The following is a 20,220-nucleotide window of genomic DNA, read 5'->3' as shown; positions in this document are numbered from 1 at the left end:
TGAACATCTACCGTGGGTCCTCAGGCACTGTGCCAGAAAATAGGAACACAATGCTGAAAAGACCCGAGCTCAAGGGATCTCAAAGGCAAATACAAGGAGTGAAGAGTCTTACACACGCTGCTCAGCTGCTGCTGCTGCTAAGTCGCTTCGGTTGTATCCAACTCTTCACGACCCCATGGACTGCAGCCCACCAGGCTCCTCCGTCCATGGGATTTTCCAGGCAAGAGTACTGGAGTGGGGTGCCATTGCCTTCTCTGGCTGTTCAGCTGACACATGTCTATTTTCTACAGGAGAGACAGTGGCGATGGGTAGAAGCTTTAGATTTGAGTGTTATCAGCTTTGTGGGACTGGAAATGGTAAGGCTCTTTTGAATCCACGTTGAATCAGGTCTTCAGCAGAGAGAATGATGTACTTCTCAGACTAAACCTCTGGGACACAACTGATGAGAATATTCCAGTAAGGTCATTTTGATTTCCTATTTGTAAAATTGTATATCGGAGGGCCAATGCATATAAACTATAACAAAAGTTGCCTCCTTCTCATGAGTGACCAGAGAAAAATTACTGTGACTGAGCAATGGTCACCATGCATCATCTGCATATAAGATCACAGGTAGAGGATTCAAATTGCTCTAATGATCTGAAAATAAACATTATTAGCAGCATGTAATTTATCTAAAAATGCTTATATACCTCTGATTTTTAAGCACTGTTTTAAATACTTTGGAAATACCAACTTATTTGTCTTTGCTGCTACCTAATGTATCAATACCTCCACGACACAGATTAGTAAACTGAGAAGTTAACGGTTCAAGTTCCAGGAGCCAGGCAATGAGAGACTCAGGGCTGGAACCCATGCACTTGGGCTCCAAAGTCCACGTGCTTCATGAAGACATCATCCCATCTCACAGGCTAGCACTTATGGGTGTGAATATACTAAGGAGAACCTGGGCCACTGGTGTGCTGGTGCCTCTCAAAGAGGCTGGGACGCCAACAGAAGAGCAGCAGTGACGTCAGCATCACCACCTACTCGGAGTTCTCCATACCCAACACCATGGAAACATTTTTTTTTTTTTTTTTTTTTTTGCAAATGCAATACATATACTCTGTCTATAAAAATTTTAGGTGCTAAATCAATGAACTTTTTCTTTTTTTTTTTTTTACTGTGGCAGACAGTGCATTTTGACTTAACCCCTATTTCAGTCTCCTAGAGGTCAGAGAACCAACAATCATTTCTTGCAATCTCCTGCAATCGTGATGCAAGCATGTGACCTAAGTTTTTTCAGACAAACTTCATAAAATTTCACTGTGGGAATGAACAATGTTATTTTGCTTTTTCAGCTCAGAGTGGGAGTTCAGATTTCCTGACAAGATTGAGGGTGGTGAAGATATTTCTGGGGCAGTTGTAATGGAACAATGGTGCTTCTGCCAAATAGTATCTCTTGGTGGTCTGGGGTATGTCTCTTGTCTGTGTGCTTCTTAGTACCAACAACCCTGCATTATTATCCCCCAGACTGATTCTCCTGGCCTTCTAGAAACACTGGGAGCTACCTGACATGCTTTAATAAAAATTATTCCTGATTAAACAAGTTAGAGTAATATTATTGTTTGTAACCAATTATCTTTTCCAATTTTTAAAATTTATCTATTTTTAAATAAGGATAATTGCTTTACACTATTGTGTTGGTTTCTGCCAAACATCAACATGAAATCAGCCATAGGTATACGTATGTGCCCTCCCTCTTGAACCTCCCTCCCACCTCTCTCCCCATCCCACCCCTCTAGGTTGTTACAGAGCCCTGGTTTAAGTTCCCTGAGTCATACAGCAAAGTCCCATTGGCTATCTACTTTACATACGATAATGTATGTTTCCATGTTACTCTCTCCATACATAATATGTATAATACACACATGCTATAAGACATGTATCTGGCTAGTGAATCGAAATTGATGATTTCAAAAAAGAAATCATTACTTTACACGAAGTTAATGTTAAAAGAAGTAGTTAAGAAAACTATTTAGGACAGGTGGTGATGCACATGGATTTGAGTCATACTAACTGAGTTCCACTGAGAAAGCAATGGCACCCCACTCCAGCACTCTTGCCTGGCAAATCCCATGGACACAGGAGCCTGGTAGGCTGCAGTCCATCGGGTCGCTACGAGTCAGATACGACTGAGCAACTTCACTTTCACTTTTCACTTTCATGCATTGGAGAAGGAAATGGCAATCCACTCCAGTGTTCTTGCCTGGAGAATCCCAGGGACGGGGGAGCCTGGTGGACTGCTGTTTATGGGGTCGCACAGAGTCGGACACGACTGAAGCAACTTAGCAGCAGCAGCAGCAGCAACATTTGAGTTCCAAACCTGGGTCTACCCTTGACAGAGTCTTTGAACTTGGAAAATCTCATTAACTTCTACATGAATGACTAGAATCTAGAAAAGGGCGTTAATTCTTCACACTTCTCAGAAATAGAAAGTATAATTTCCTCAATCCTACATGCAAATACACTAACATTTAAAGAGGTCTGGTGCCCTGCCCAATGTCACACACTAGTAACCATGAACCCTAGTCTATCTCACTCAGGATCACATGCTTGTAGCATCACACTCGGCTGTAGTTATAGCTGACAAATAAAACGAATGAATCACCACCAGAGCTCACAGCTTTGTCTCCATGAGTTTGATTAGTCAGCACCAGTTCTCAGGATACTGTCCATTGCTGAAGACACTGGCAAAATACCAGTTTCAGGACGTGCTGAAGCAAGGGCTGGTTCCTGGTGTATGGCAATTCACAAAGCTAACTCTCACTTATGTGCTAACTGGCCCCTTTAAGAAGCCCAGAAAAACTCCTCTGAGAAGATGCTGAGACTAGCTCTTGAAGGAAGTGTGGGCATTACCGAAAAGAGGAAAACAGGAGAGAAAGAATAGTATAGGTAAAAGCAGAGCTCATTGGGTAAATAATAAGTAATGAAGCGCAGCAGAAACATGAAAATCTTTCTAGTTGAGCAGTGAAAGAGAAGTCTAGACGGTAGCAGAAACGAACGCATGAGAGCCTCATATGCCCTGCTGGTGAGTTAGGACAGAAGCCAAGGGAACATCTGAAAGGTTGAAACAGAGTGCATGAACAGATTCCATTCCAAAAGAGGTCATGATGTCATGATGCCCAGACATGGAAAGTTGGTAAGATTGGTAGGAAGACTAGTCAGGAGATAATAGGTAGAGTCTAAGGTTGAGAATCCAGTAGTCATGTATAGATGTGAGAGTTGAACCATAAAGAAAGCTGAGTGCCAAAAAATTGATGCTTTGGAATTGCGATGTTGGAGAAGACTCTTGAGAGTCCCTTGGACTACAAGGAGATCAAACCAGTCAATCCTAAAGGAAATCAATCCTGAATATTCCTTGGAGGGACTAATAATGAAGCTCCAATACTCTGGCCACCTAATGTGAAGAGCCCACTCAATGGAAAAGACCCTGATGCTGGGAAAGATTGAGGGCAGAAGAAGGGGACGACAAGGATGAGACGGTTGGATGGCATCATTGACTCAATGGACATGAGTCTGAACAAGCTCCAGGAGATGGTGAAGGACAGGAAAGCCTGGCATGCTGCAGTCCATAGGGTTGCAAAGAGTCAGACATGACTGAGCGACTGAACAGCAACAACAAGGTTGAGATGATTAATGATAGCCTACATTATCAGAGGAGAGCAGAGATAAAAAGTAAATATGCAGACTATTAAGGAAGAGGAGCCTAGTTTGATGGTTGTCCCCCCCAAATTATCAGCAACAGTGAAAATAAAAGGTATCTGGGTAAAATGTTTGAGGTGCCTCTCCAGAATTCACTCAGAAATAAATAACTGGGTAAAGTAGGATGCAGTCATACTCTCAATAAATCGAGCTTTCAATAAATCTTGAAATAAATCCATTGGAGAAGGAAATGGCAACCCACTCCAGTGTTCTTGCCTGGAGAATCCCAGGGACGGGGGAGCCTGATGGGCTGCTGTCTATGGGGTCACACAGAGTCGAACACGACTGAAGTGACTTAACCTTCAATAAATCTAGTTATAACTCTATAAAACATTCTCTTACTGATATCTTTGTGGCACATCCATGATCACCTGCACTCTCTCTGCTGTATCTCTGACCTTTAGCTGAGATTAACTGACGAGGGAGTGACAATGTGATGGGTTGGATCCATGATGGTGTGTACCTGAGAAGCCAGTGTCTCTCAGGGCTAACCCAAAAGCCAATTTACGACCTCTAGAGGCAGGAATAGGGAATTAGGCTTTGTGGTCCAAAACAATGTGCAGTGATTTTGAGATTTTCATCCTATAACTGAAAATTTTTATGGCTTGTGATATAAATGGTCATTGTGGAGACCCAAAAGAACTTAAAGAAAAGGAAAATAAGGCTAGCCTTAGAATCCTATGAGCAAAAAAAAAGGAAAGAAAAAAATATTACCATGAATCCTACTAAATGGTTTAAAAGTCTTGGAAATCTATAGTTGAAGGTTTTCATCTTCAACAGTATTTAAAAACTGGAAAGAAAGTATTTGCAAAAGTACTTCGAGAAGGAAATTACTTTTTATGTATTTATCATAGAAAGATCAGAGACAACAGACTGCATGCACATTTTCCTGGTGGGGGTGGAGGCTGTAATCCTGAGGAAGGGAGAGTTAGGCAGGAAAAGGAGAGAAAACATGAGGGAGTAAGTACAGGAGCCTGCAATGGCTCCACTATGGACATGCAGGCTGTGCAGGCCTCCACCTACCTCCACGTGAGGACAGACACCTTAGAATGGTCTGCAGGTAAGAGAAGGACTGTCTGGTCTGAGAGCGTCTTTATAGCCTTGAAAAAGATGGAAAATACCACTGATGATAACCATAAGCAGTGGTTATCACAAGCTATTCTATCTCCTGTTTATTCCCTTAGAAATCAATTTCTTCATCCTAAAGAAACTTCTCCCCTTTTCTTTTCCTTTGTGACATTAATACAAAAGCTTCTAAATTAAGCCATTTGCTAGCTACTTTTTTGTGAACTCTAATATACATAAGAATAAAGTTGGGTTTCCTTCCTATTTAAATTAAAAAAAGGCAAGCAGTTTATCCACAGGCTCCTCCTCTCCTATCTCTCTTTGGTCAACATCCATTTCCTAATATATTAACTTCCTCTCCGCTCCTCTGGATTGTCACCAGCCCCTCCAGCATCCCAGAGCAAGGCAGAGTCTCCGAAGTCTCTCTTGTCAGTCTATCCTTTATGGGGGGCGGGGGAGGGAGGGGACTGGAATGTGAAACAGCAGAAGTGACAGCACCCTGAGCTTTCACCCATGGAAACAGGGTAAATAAACGCTTGGTCAGTTCTGGTTGCAAATCTGTGGCCCAGGGTGCCCGCAGGGCTAGGCTGACCTGGAACAGTGAATCAGTAGAGTTGGCTATGACTGCAGACCACAGGTAGTCATAACATTTTTCTGTGATCATAAATTTTCTGTTAAATCCATATTTCTTCTCTATCTTAAAAGCTAAAGTTGAGGTTCTGCACAAGTCTGTCTTCTAAAAGGGATAAAATCTTGCAAGTAATGTTCAGAGATGTAATTTATAGCTATCTTTCAAGGATGATTGTCCCTGAGGCTAAGTACATTTGTTATACAAAATACATTCATGAGAATATTTCATGTAAAAGTTTTTTTTAATTAAACTTATAAACAATTTCAATAACAGGAGGCCAAATGTATTTAACAATATTGTGACAATTAACCATCCAACCATGTTCTCTATGACTTGGTTATAATATCTCCTAATTAAGAATGTATCTAAAAATCTCCCTCCTAGAAGTTACCTTTTGTTTGTAAAATAAATGTGATTCTATCCGTTTAAAGTAAAACACATCTCATTCTTTTACATTTGTAAAAACTACACACAATATACAATTAAGGATCTGTGAGAATACAATTCTGTCTATAAAATAAGTGAATGAAAATTTTGAGAACAGCCATTAATATCATGTAAGTGCATGGGGTCACAAGAGTCAGGACACAACCTAATGACTGAACAACAAAGTGAAGAGAAATGATATGGAAAGATGCTTTCAAATTAAACAGCAGTAAATAAAGCAAGAATCAACTGTTACATACAATATACTCAGACTCCTGTGTGGGAGGAATAGGATATAGACACCCACACCCAGAAAAAGTAGTCAAATTACAGCTGATTTTAACTAAATGAATTATATATTTCCATTCATTCCCAATTTTCTACATTACTTTCTAACCAAAATTTTATAATTAAAGTGAATCTAAAAATACTGTAAACTGAGCACTATGATGGGTAATCAAAACCAAACTGTTCACAATTTATTAGGCAGAAATCTGATCATTTATACCCTATTAGAATAAAGACTGTCAAGAGGGTTCAGTAAGCTTACAGGAGAATACAGTCTCTCTGGGCTCAGTTAATATGAGTCTATTCCTGAAACTTGGGTCCATTTTCAGATAACTGACAAAATGTGGCAAATGAGTTCTCAAAGCTAAAGTCTCGCATCTAGGAGGTAGTGGGTCCCGTTCCTAAAGAAGTGACTGTGGTTTTTGTTTTGTTTTGTTTTTTTCCTTTTTACTAGAATGGCATACTTTTCATTTTTTGCAGTACAGCATCTTGAATTTCCCTGGGAAATCACTTCTCTTACCTTCTCAAATTCCTCCCAAATTTGAACATGACTTCACTTTCACTTTTCACTTTCATGCATTGGAGAAGGAAATGGCAACCCACTCCAGTGTTCTTGCCTGGAGAATCCCAGGGACAGGGGAGGCTGGTGGGCTGCCGTCTATGGGGTCGCACAGAGTCGGACACGACTGAAGCAACTTAGCAGCAGCAGCAGCAGCATCCTTTTAAACTCAATCTTAAAATTTGTGTTAAATAAAACTAAACTTTAGAGGTAAAGCTTAGATCTGTTGGTATGGCATGAAGCCACCATGCCGTGGTACACCCACACAAAGAATCAAGAGTTAGTGATAAAATTAGAAAAAGCAAAAAAAGGAGAGCTCTTTATAATACCATTGCTTAATTCCTGGATAAGTTTGGTCCTATCCACAACCTTTGTCTTATGTGAGCCAAGGAATTATTTTTCATTTGAGCCAGTTTGAACTGACATCTTTCACTCACTTAAGAGTCTTAAGTAAAGCAACACCTCTGTGTGTCCACAGATAGAGTTTACCTTCCATTCAGGAGAAAAAATTAAGTCCAAAGAGCTACCACTTGCTGAGGGGAACATTTGGAAAATCCATCCTTATAGGAAGCATAGGCTATCTGGACATTAAATGCATGCCAAATCTCCTTCACTTGTGAATAAGGTGAACCTAGGAATTGTCACTGGAAAACAATGATACCATAGGCTTAGGACTTTGCAACAGGGGGAGGGAACAAAGGCATGAGATGTTCTACAATTTCTATAACGTGATTGATGGCACATGAGTCTTCCCATGCTCAGTACTTAGAAATATTTCTATAAAAATGAGAGGAAGTCCACCTCTCTGTGCCCCAAGTAAAGAAGAAAAATTGATAACCAGATCTAATCAGTTACCTCAGTCATGGGAAATAGGAGGGGAGATTACCTGTCCACAGGAAAGGCAATGGCCAGATTAACTTCACAGACTTTAATTATAGACAAGATTCGTTTGCCTACCTTTTTGGAGTTAGATGATCTTCACTACTTACATACATAAAGACAATTGAAAGGAACAAAATCAGCAGCAAACTGATGAGAAACTAGTGGAAACAAGCCCCCCACCCCAATCAACACTGACAATAAATCCTTCAATCTGTTCAACAGGCTTTTGATTCTCCTACACAATGGCTCCTTCAACTAGAGTGGGACTGGGTTGCAAAATACAGTGCTATCAGTTACATAAAGCCCTTGATGTTCAGGAGCTACTAGCCTCATGAAATAACTAAACATGGCATGGTTTTGCTCCTCATCTCTTTTCCTGTTGCAAAAAAGACTTGACTAGAAAAAGAGTTAACAGCTCATCAAAAAGGATAGGTGTCCAGAAGTGACAGCTCATTGGCGTCCTGCTTCTCTCAAGGTTAGAAAGCACACACACTCCACTCTATATGAGGAAAGACTGGGCTCTGCCTAACAGTAAAATAAATACAAACTTCTTGGAGTTGACGTTTGCCAACGTCCAGGGATATGGTGGTGTTCAGTAAGATTATTGAAAGAGAAGAGCAGTCAAGACTAATATGGTATTTATATTGGAATTGATACTGAGCACATGGCGAAAAGCAGGATGACGATCTACATTAATGGATCATTTCAGCCTCAGAATGTAATTTCCAAGTGTGAAGTGAAGTGAAAGTTGCTCAGTCCTGTCTGAGCGACCTTTGCGACCCCATGGACTATATAGTCCATGGAATTCTCTAGGCCAGAATACTGGAGTGGGTAGCCTTTCCCTTCTCCAGGGGATCTTCCCAACCCAGGGATTGAACCCAGGTCTCCTGCATTGCAGGCGGATTCTTTACCAGCTGAGCCACAAGGGAAGCCCATAATTAGCCCAAGAATACCGGAGAGGGTAGCCTATCCCTTCTCCAGTGGATCTTCCTGACCCAGGAATTGAACCGGGGTCTCCTGTATTGCAGGCAGATTCTTTACCACTGAGCCACAAGGAAGCCCATAATTTGCCAAAACAAATTATATTTTGTAATTTACAAAAACAGTATCAAAGTCAGATACCTCAGAGTATGTTTTAGTAAAAACAAGCAAACAAACGAAAAATACAGAAAAAGATTATGACATGGTGCCCAGATTCCTGAGCAGCCACAGAGAGGCAGGAGTACAGAGAATTAACTTCCTGGGGAGTGAAATTTCATCAGTGAGAAATGAAATTAGAAGGACCCGGGAAGCTAAGTTCCTCTTTTTCTCTTTTGTGCACTACACGAAGGTTTTGTTCCTTTCTGCAGTGCTTCCAGGGGAACCCAAACACTGAGCCAGCGCAGAGTGACACAGTGTGTCCTAGCACAGCTCCCTGCTTTTAGACCACAGCCAGTGTGGCGATACATAGCATTACACAGAATCACATCACACACTCTTGTGCCTCATCACCCTCATTCTCTGGGTTGCACAGCCCAGAAGAACTGATAGCACTCTAAGCACTGCCTTGGGCTCTGCTTTTCAGAAAACCTAAGAGAAGGCGTGGTTGAAGCTACTACGATAACAACAGTGAAATCTTTGTCACTATCATGAATAATTTTATTAACATAGTAATTTTTATTTCCCCTTCAAATATTCAGCAATATGGTTTCAGTTTGCATCGTACTTTGATCGGGATGACAAATAAGTCGTCCCTCATTCACACAGAACCTTCCAAAAATCCTCCTTTGCATTATTATTACCAATAAGTACAAGAAATACACTTGTGTTTCAGCTATATATTATTCCAAAACCAATCACCCAAAATGAAATGACTTAAGGCAAAGATGAGGGGGGCTTGCCGGCACGGTTCCAAAATCCTGGTGACATCAACTGGGGTCACTCACTTCGCCAAATTTAGCTGTTAGCTGGACCAGACTAGAAGGTCCAAGAAAGCTCCTCTCACATACGTGTGCCCAGCTCCTTCACGCAGTGACTTGCTCTCCCCAAGGCAAGCTGGGGCTTCCTCACAGCAAATTCAGGACAGTCAGACCTCTCACAAGGAGGCTGCCTTCCAAGAGAGAGGAACCCAGTGCCACCAGGCTACAAGCCCCAGATTTCACTGTCATTAAATTTCATTGTTCAAAGCAAGTCAAAAGACAGAAAACTGACATACCCCCTGGCAACCAGGAAGAAAGCAGAAAGGAGGGTGTGTCGCTGGCAGCCATCTCGGAGACTCTACCACAGTGATGCCCCCACTGGCCTATGGATTTGGATCACCTGGGGACCTTTCAAACCTAGAAGCACCCAGTTCACATCTTAAACCAATTAATTCACAATACAGGAGAGGGTAGAACACGGGTATCCCGTTCTTTTTTTTAAGTTCCCCACGTGATTCCAATGTGCACACAAGTTTAGAAACACCCAATCCACTACAACTTTTAAAAGATTTAGAAAAGCTGAAGATGCAGACTGGCAATCCTTAGTTGTATGTGATTATGTGTCAATTCACAGCATGCTTTGGCTTTTCCTGGGTTTAAAATTTAAGCCAAACACCCATCACTTCAAAGTACCACAAAGCTACCTTGATACACCAGCCCAGTCTGCCTTGGAAGATGACCAATCTTCTAGCTGGCCTGAAAGTTTAAGACTTTCAGTTTTAAACCCAAGACAGTTGGGGCCCAGCTGCATAGCTGGTCACATTAGCATTGCCTTCCCTCCCTCTGCAAGAAGAGTCATGTTCTTATGAGTTTTGTTTCTGAAGTGCATTCTCAGTGTTAACACCTATGCTTCCTTGAAATTAATGACATAGGCCAGTGCTGCCTGAAGTGTGGTCCATGAACCTGCAAGCATTTGCATCATCTGAGAGCTTGTTAGAAAATGCTGCTGCTGCTAAGTCGCTTCAGTCGTGTCCAACTCCGTGCAACTCCATAGATGGCAGCCCACCAGGCTCCGTTGTCCCTGGGGTTCTCCAGGCAAGAACACTGGAGTGGGTTGCCCTTTCCTTCTCAATGCATGAAAGTGAAAAGTGAAAGTGAAGTCGCTCAGTCGTGTCCGACTCTTCTCTACCCCATGGACTACAGCCTACCAGGCTCCTCTGTCCATGGGATTTTCCAGGCAAGAGTACTGGAGTGGGGTGCCATTGCCTTCTCCTTGTTAGAAATGGGATCTTGAAAAATTCCAACAGTATCTGAGATTAGGGCCTAGAAATCTGTGTTTTGAAAAACAGGAATTTGAGAAGCACTGGTCTGGCTTGTCCTGCTTTTATTTCCATCTATCTCTACCATTCCACATGAGGGAAGATCAGTTTCTATTTTTCAGTAGAATTATAAAACACAAACCAGAAAGATTCAATGCTAATTTGCCAGAGATGCCTTGACCAAGGGCAGCCAGTATCTTCAGACATATACATGATAATCACATTTTGGACACGGTGTTTGCCAGCCATTTATCTGAGGGGCTGTATAAAAATTGTTTATATTAACAATAGAGGCTGGGGTCTGGAATGAGGGGTGTGCTGAGCACAGATGTTTGAAGTTGGCAAGGCTCTTCTCTTTTAGAACACATCAAAACCGTCGGTTACAAGTCAGGTGATAATTTTTTCTCAACCCGAAAGGAAAAAAAATCTTTCCCTTAAAGTTAAGCAGAAAACCAACCTTATCTGGGACTGGATGCTTGGTTTTCAATTTGAATTTACAGTAAAAATCATTTAGGTTTCAGTAGTTTAGAAAGTAGGTTCTGTTGAATTATCTTGAACTAAAGTTATTTAGGAACAATGCAAGTTCTGCTGGGCAAATTAACACCCTAAAATGTTAACCACTTTGAAACAAAAGGAGATTTGTTGAAGGACTAACCTGTTTATATTCAACTGATTTTAACAAGTGTGTATGAATTTTACCTGTACATGAGGAAACTCTCATCCAATTTGCTCTGCTGGTACTACTACTGCATGAACTGAAAGTATAACAAAGATATTTCATAGAGCACTCACACTGCGGTTCAGACCTTTTACAAATTCAGACCAGTCTCCCTGAATACAGAACAAAAATTTTAGTAGTATTTCTTTACCATATATAGCTTGATCCTCAATACACTGAAGCAAATGGAATTTTAAAATCCCTTTGGAAAACTCACCTTTGATAAAGTATGGCTTTTATTTATATTGTGTTTTACAAACGTCGTATTTAAATTAAAAAAAGAAATGAGCAGTTAACCAATCCCCTCCCCACAAAATAATCTAATCCAAGTTATCCTGGTTAGAGATCTGGGGAGGAGATTGTTCCTTCAGTATTTCTGAACTGCTACAGGCAAAACCACCCTCTTGCTGCACTGCAGGCCTGGCAGGAGGTGTCTGAGATGCCCCACCCACACATTCTGTGGGCAGCAAAAACACCGAATAACACCTTTCACAAAGATGAAAAACACAATAGATTTGAAAAACACATTTTCTCAGCAACAAACTCACTCTTCCGTGTTACAGTCACAGGACCAGTCTGTGAGATTTTACTTTCCCAAAGTAAATTTAAACACATAAAATTATTTATGTGAATAACCATAAGCAGATTTCAATCAATGATGTAACCTGTATCGGAAGACTCCTATGAATTTCATAAATGACTTAACTGCAGTGAAACATCTCTGAGAAAGTGTAAATACGTCATTCCATCTTTAAAGAGGTTCAAGTGACTCCTATATTCTTTCCCTTTTTAGGAGAAACATCCAGGAACACAACTGGCTGAATCACAGCACTGTAGAACTGGGAAACGAAGAGATCCTTCTGTCGCTTCCTCCACTTCCCCACTGCAAAAGCACAGTTCACAGTGAACACAGTGCCTGTCGCTTTCTCAGTGATGCTGTTACAACCCTTCCCTGGGCTTTGTCTCTTGGCCAGTGGCCAGTACCACAATGGAGTCCTAGAGATCAGAAGGGTGGCACAAGGCTAACTGAGTGGGGTCAGTCATCAGTGTAAGTCTGTAGAGAACACAGGTCCCAACAGGGAAGCTAAACCTGCCCATCAAACCCAAGGAGAAAAACTCAGAATCATGACTAAAGCCCGGTCCACAAGGGTGGTGAACTTGACAGACCTCTGCACGGGGACAATGGGAGAGGCTGGAAGGACAGATTATGGCCCAAGACAGCCTGACTTAATGTAAACACAACTGTTCACTGGAGTCTTAGGTTGCATTCATAAAATGAGTAGTGATCACTACCTACCTTATACAGTTGTTACGAAAATCAAAAGAGAGAATTCAAAGTGAACCTGATTTGTGAAAGTGAAAGTCACTCAGTCGTGTCTGACTCTTTGCGACCCCATGGACTATTCAGTCCGTGGAATTCTCCAGGCCAGAATACTGGAATGGGTAGCCTTTCCCTTCTCCAGGGGATCTTCTCAACCCAGGGATCAAACCCAGGTCTCCCTCATTGCAGGCAGATTCTTTACCAGCTGAGCCACCAGAGAAGCCCAAGAATACTAGAGTCATAGCCTATCCCTTCTCCAGTTGATCTTCCAGACCCAGGAATTGAACTGGGGTCTCCTGCATTGCAGATGGAATCTATACCAACTGGGTTATCAGGGAAGCCTGAACGTGTTTGTACACTGTAAATATATCTACAAATACCATGACTATTATTAAGACAGCCTGGGACCTGGGACACTTTACCTGCTTGCACCTGGACAAAGGGCTTCTCCGGCAGCAGAATACAAAGAAACTCTAAGGGACTAAAAATAACTGGCTTGTGCAGTCAGAGAAAATCATAAACAGTAAGGTACAAACGCCACAAACCAACTGCTATTTCTGAGGCGGGAGGAACAAAAACAGCACACTGGGCATGATGCCTGCACAAAGCACCACCAAGGGTGTGGGCAGGCCACATAAGTCACCCGAACAGCCCAAGCCATGGACCTGCCGCCCTCCCTCACCCCGCTTAAGGAACCAGCCCATCCTCCTGGGGAGCCAGCAAGGGCACCTGTTACTTGTTTTCATTCCCTTGTGCTGCAGCATGAACCACAATAAAGCCTTGCTTGAAATTCTCATCTGGCCTCTTCTCAATTTCTATTGACTAAAGAGTCCAAGGACCCAGATCGGTAACATTACTATGTTCACACCAATCTTGCCAGGGCTGGGCGGAAGTGGGGGTGTGGAGGTCTGGACCAGAAGTAATCCTGTGAATATGCGAATTGTCATTGTTGGTTTATTTGTCTGCCTTCCTAACTAGACTGATTTCCTTGAAAGCAGGGGCTGTGTCTTAGTCATCACTGCATCTCCATTTACATAGTAAGACATTCAATCACAGTTTATGAAATGTTGAATGAATAAATTCTGAATCCTCACTGTTATTCAGACTCCTGGCTCGCCAAGAATTATGTACAGTGGAATACTACATGGCATAATGTGAGGAATGAGACAGCAAATGCCCACATGCCCAGGAAATATTTCCTTTGGCAAAAATGCCTACTACCTCACTGCCAGAGCACAGGCGCCTCTGGATAAGGAGCCTTGATTCTCAGAATTAGAAGCATTTCCTTGAAGTTGGTCAATAAAGAAGGCATTGACAATTAAATGTCTTAGAAAATAAGAATATCTAAACTGTGAAAGTCACCCAGTCATATCCGATTTTTTGTGACCCCAAGGACCATGCAGTCCATGGAATTCTCTTTACCAGCTGAGCCACCAGAGAAGCCCAAGAATACTGGAGTTGGTAGCCTATCTCTTCTGCAGTGGATCTTTCCAACCCAGGAACTGAACTGGGGTCTCCAGTATTGCAGATGGGAGAAGGCAACGGCACCCCACTCCAGTACTCTTGCCTGGAAAATCCCATGGACAGAGGAGCCTGGTGGGCTGCAGTCCATGGGGTCGCTGAGGGTCGGACACGACTGAGCAACTTCACTTTCACCTTTCACTTTCAGGCACTGGAGAAGGAAATGGCAACCCACTCCAGTGTCCTTGCCTGGAGAATCCCAGGGATGGCGGAGCCTGGTGGGCTGCCGTCTCTGGGGTCACACAGAGTCGGACACGACTGAAGCGACTTAGCAGCAGCAGCAGCAGCAGCATTGCAGGCAGATTCTTTACCAATGGAGCTATCAGGGAAGCCCAATACCTAGACTTTACAGGGACCCTATTTTATGCCGGGCACTGTGCTTAGAAGCTTCACATCATTGCCTTCTTTAAAACTGACAATGACAACATAAGGGAGGTTTTGTTATTTTCTGCATTTGACAGATGAAAAAAACTGAGTCTTTGAGAACTGACCCCCCTAGCTATTTGCGTTAGAGCCTGAAACGAATTCCAGTTGATTTTATTCCAAAGTTTACATTCTTAAGCAATACTGTATCCAGCTGTCCAAGGAAAGAGAGGACTTTGTGTGTTTATCTTTAGTGAGAAGGGGATGGTCTCATCCTGATCATCTTAAAGCCAAACAAAAAGGGGAAATTTTCCTCCTCCCTCCTTCTTTTGACAATCCCTGTGCAATGTCCCTTAAGCCAGTCTCTGCTTGGACCAGAGATACACCAGTGAATAGACACAAGGGCATCGCCAAAAGGAAGGAGACGGATAAGTAAAGAGACACGAACTGCAATGTGCAAGGGTGGTGGCTGGGGAACTAAATGGCAGCAGTGATGGAACGGTGGCATGGGAGAACCTTGCCGGCACAAGTGTAGTCAGGGAGGTCACCTCAAGCCTGGATTTGGAGGGTACTGTGAGGGGCAGTGCTGCTCAGGAGGCTCCGCAGGACGATGGGATGGGGTATCTGAGATGGGCAGGCCTCAAAGGACAGCACAGCTTGGGGTCTTGTGGACCTGGGGCATATAAGAAGATTGTGGCCAGCCCCAAGGTAGGTAGCTGGTGATTATCAATACGCCTATAATATACACTGGACTTGACACCAAATCTATGGCTCCATTGGTAACAATTCCCTTGCCTTTCCTTTGGTTCAGCCTCTGGGTCCTCTCTCCTCTTTCTGATTTCACCTGTCCCTGCGCCAACAAGCTCTGCTGCATTCCTGGCTGAGTACCTGTGCCAGCTCCGTGCTTCTGCATTGGCCTCCCTGACCCTCAGGGCTCTCCCGGCCAGCCTTTTCCTTTACTCTCTAGTCTGTGCCATCTGGGGCTGCTCTGAATAGCTCTGGGTACCACATGGAACAGTGGCTCCAAGACTCTAGGTCACATCTTCCTAAAGGGTTGGCATCTCCATTAGACTTGCTTCAGCCTCAGGAGGAACTGGAAAGGACACAGCCTCAACTTTTGGACACTGGTAGGGTCATCCAGGACATTTCCTCCATGGTCCCTCGATTTCTCCACCTCTGCACTGTTGATGCATCCTTCTGGTATCTATTCAACCAATATTTATGGATAACCTATTCTACTTTACCCTCCTCTGAGGATTAAAAAGACAAAATTCCTCTGCCCCCAGGGAATTCACAATCTGACAGTGACAACTTAAGTGAAGGAATTTGGACTACACCATCTACAGGCTTATACTTTCCACACTTAAGTCTCTTGCCGCAGATTGTCCTTCAAGATTCACACTCAAACCAACTCCCTACCTGACATGTACACCTGACTGTCTAACAGAATTTCAAAATTAATATACTTAAAATAAGATTTTTTCCATTCGCTGTAAACAGCATCAATATCCTCACAGTCAAATAAAAAAAAAAATGCAGGTGTCACTTTTGACTCCTCTCTTTCCCTAACACCCATCTCTAATCCATCAATAGGCCCCGTCCATTCTACCTTCAACATGTGTCCCGAATCCATCGACTTCTCTTCAAGTCCATGCTCATGGCACTGATTCCCCCTGGGCTGCTGCTGACCCACAGAGCCCTGACCGCCAATCTCAAAACGGTGCTCTTCCTCCAGGCCTTCAAAGCCCTGTGACAAGGACATTTCCTGACGAGGGAGCAAGAACTAGATTTTGACCTCCACCTGACCTCCAGGCTAGTGCCCGATGCAGTAAGTAACACGCAGAAGCACAGCTGCACCCACGCCATCTCCTCTCCTTTCTTACTACAGTGGCCTCTGAAGTGCCTTCCCATCGTCTATTCTCCACACAGCCACAGAGGAGCCTTTGAAAACCTTAAATCCAATGTTATTTCACTCTCTCCTTAAAACCCTTCAATCTTTAGCTTGACCTACAAGGCTCTGCACGATCTGGTTCCAGACCACCTGTCTGATCTGCTGGCCAACCCTGACTCTGGCTACTCTCCTCATCCTGAGAAACATCAGCCTCCCTTTGCCAGACTGAGGCATCTACTTCTGTTCTTTCCTACCTTTCCAACACAGAACACGGTTAGTCTTAATGTTTAATTCATCATTTACTTTCGTTAGTTGCATGCGTGGCCTGTCACCTTTCATTATTTACAAGTTATTTTTAACAATGTAACAAGCAGACCTGACCCTACCAGTCAAAACCTAGGCGAGACCCTGCCACTGACTCACCCCTAAGGAATCACATGGTCACCTGGCTTCTCCCCGTCTAAGGTAAACACAAGTACAAATCTCAGAGTTTTATTGTCTTGCTTTCGTATTTTCATAAATTTCCTATTTTTGTATATGCATCTACATATATTCCTAAGTGGAAGGGTTTCTTGTTAATTTTCAACATTATGAGATTGTCTTGCTGTATGTAATCTTTCATCCAATTTTCACTTAATATTATATAGCTTGTATGCAATCATATTGTTATGTGTCACCCAGTTAATCCATTTTGACTGCTGTATAATATTCCTCTTAGTGAAAATATTACAATGTTTATCTATTCCTTGGTGATGGGCATCGGAGTTCTCTCCAGACTTTCATTAAAACCAGACTGTTATGAATGTTCATATACATGTCTCCTGTTGAACAAATCCAAGAGTTTTTAATATATATAAATGTAGGAGTGAGTTGAACAATTGGATCACAGGTGTACAAATGTCCAAATTAGGGCACAATGCCAAACATTTCCCAAAGTCATTGTGCCAGTTTAAATTCCCATCAGCAATGTTGGAAGGTCCTGTGGATCTACATCCTCTTAAATCACTTGATATTTTCAAACTTCTTAATTCAAGGCCAACCAAATGGGTTGAGTATCCCATGACTTTGATTTGCATTCCCGTAATTACTAAAGTTAATAACTAGTACACATTCACTAGCTATTTGTACTTCCTTTCCTCAGTGCTTTAAGGTCTCAGCCTGAAAGTTCCCACCGCAAAGAGAATGTCCCTCTCTATTCTTGACGTGAAGGTCGCCACTCCCTAGTACAAATTCTGTTCTCTTTCCTTTGTGGCATCTACCACTGCCTGAAGTTATCCAGTCTATCTGCTGAATATATTGTCTGTTTCCCTTAACTAAAATACAGACTCCAAAGGATTTTGGTTGCCTTGTTCACTCAACCATCTCAGATAGATGGGCAAATATCTAAGGACACAGATATATAATAGATTAAGAGTTGTGATCCAGCGTCTGATGTTCTGTGTTCCAATCGCAGCTCTCCCACTTAATAGTTGTGTGATCATGAACAAATTCTTTAAATCTTCCGTTCCTATGTCACGTGTAAAAAATAATAGTAGTCATTACTTCATGGGGTTGTTACGAGGTTTAAATGAGTGAATACTTGTAAAGTTCTTAGAACAATACCACAAACACAGTGAGTGCTTGATAAATGGTTAACATGACTAATGTGTGATTAATTATCAGGCCTCCAAGGAGTGAGAGCATAGAAGCACCCAACTAGCCTGGATCTAAGACACTCCCTCTTCTTCCTCATGTCCTGCAGATGTCCACTCCTGCAGCCTAGAGGAAAGCAGAGAGGTTCTCAGGAAAAAGCCGGGGGGCAGTTTATTTTTGAGAAAATGGTCTGGTCATTGAATACAGGAAGAAGTGCGCAGAGTGAGTGCTCAACAATGCTTGGTGAATAAATGCTTCATAAACCATCAACCCATCACCCTATCACTCCAGCAGTACATTACAGTCACAACATTCCCGCCTCCCTCCCTGCCTTATGGTTCAAATTTTTGAAGAGAGAAAAGGAAACTTAGAAAGGAGGATAATAAAGAAAGAAAAGTAGGCTGCATCAGGAGAGAGGGGAGCAGGGAACTCAGTCAAGGGAGAAGGGAGGAGAGGTGCAAGAGAAGGAAGGGCGATGGGAAATTTCAGGTCGCACTGTGGCATCTGCGACTAGCCTAGAACCTGAACATGCCGAAAATAAGAACATAAGGGAGTCTCTCCACCACCCACCCACCCAGGGGAATGTTTCTTTTTAACTTATGAGTGGAGGCAGGGAAAAGATAAAGCAGAGAAGGCCTGGGAGGGTGAACGGGAGTAGAAGACCAAGGCAAACTTCCTTTCACCATCTTGGCTGGGAGAGGAGGGTCCCATTAAATCTGTGCCCCACCACCCCACCCCAGCCCCTGGCAAGGCCACCTTCGTCTCCAGCTTACCGTGTTCTGCAACCGACAGCCCCGCTCCATTTGGCACCTTCCTCTTCTCACGGGGATAAATGCGGCCTCGGTTAAATGTACCAGGAGGCTAAACCCGAGTGAGACTCCATTGAGAATTCCAGCAGGTTCACCTGGAGAAACTGTTTCCATCTGAGAAGAAATCAGGAGTCCTGGGCAGAAACCAGCTGCCTCTCCGGTCCTCAAATTCCGGGACAGCTCGCCGCCTGGGAGAGCCCCGCGCCCCTCCCCGCTCCTCCTCTCCGGGGTCTCCGAGCACCCCCGGGGGAGTCCTGGCGCGCCGAGCGGCCCGGCCGGGTCCCTGCCGCCCAGTGGCGGCTGTTTGGGGTCCACCCTCCGGAGCCCAGCTTCCCCGCGCCCGGCCCTGCTTCAGCACCGACCTTGCTGGTCGCTGAAACCGCTCGCAGAACGCCCTGCCGGGACGGGGGACTCCCTCTCTCTCCGTCCCTGCCTGGCAGGGCCGAGCCCGGACGGCGGGGGGCCGGGAATGCTCAGGGTATTGCCGACCTTGAGGCTACCGAGGGGTGTGCATGCGCCGAAAACAACACACGCGCGCGCACACACACACACCTCGCTTGACAGTTCCCTCCCGAGGAAAAGGAACTGTCCAGAGCAGCACGGGGGAGGGTACGCCACGCTGAAATAGGACAGCCAACATGATTCCTCAAACCAAATTTGGGATGGTTTTAAAAGACCTGGATTTCAGCCGCTCGACTTCAAGTCAGGGAACAAACCCCCTCTTGTGTATTTCAAGGCCGGATTTCAAGGGTTAACCAAAGCTCGAAGGGAAAGAGAAGGGGGTGGAGAGATCCCCGGTGGAGGGTTGCCAGGCCCAGGTGAGAAGCGTGTCTCCGTTTCCCTTCCCAGCCGGTTCGCCATCACGCCCTCCCCGCCAATAGCTGCTTCCCGGAGCTACCCGGAGTGGCGAGGGTTAAGGCGGCAGGCCCGCCGCGCAGGCTTCCCCGGCCGGGAGCGCGCGCCGCAGGCGGAGGGTGGGGAGCGGAGAGCCGGGGATCTCCCGCCCGCCCCCTGAGCAGGGCGCTTCCCGCCCCGCTCTATTTATAGCTCGCTTCCAGCGGCTGCGGGGAACTCACCCAGCCGCGCTCAGCCTTTGGAGCTGGGACAGCCTTCCACAGACAGGCTGTTTTCCTGAATTCTGTGAATGGCATAA

At 44.0% G+C, this 20,220-nt stretch overlaps 1 protein-coding gene across 1 annotated transcript in view; it reads right to left on the bottom strand.

Annotated features, from left to right (window-relative positions):
• KCNN2 (potassium calcium-activated channel subfamily N member 2) overlaps positions 1-20,005 on the bottom strand; it is a 505,075-nt gene extending 485,070 nt beyond the window's left edge. Inside the window, exon 1 of the mRNA XM_070377191.1 lies at positions 19,032-20,005. The gene's annotated coding sequence lies outside the window, so the exon portion shown is untranslated. The remainder of the gene's footprint in view (positions 1-19,031) is intronic.
• Positions 20,006-20,220: the final 215 nt, after the last annotated feature.

The sequence above is a fragment of the Bos mutus genome, chromosome 10 (genome assembly GCF_027580195.1).
Source record: "Bos mutus isolate GX-2022 chromosome 10, NWIPB_WYAK_1.1, whole genome shotgun sequence".
NCBI lineage: Eukaryota > Metazoa > Chordata > Mammalia > Artiodactyla > Bovidae > Bos > Bos mutus.
This window is presented reverse-complemented; position numbering and strand designations above follow the sequence as displayed.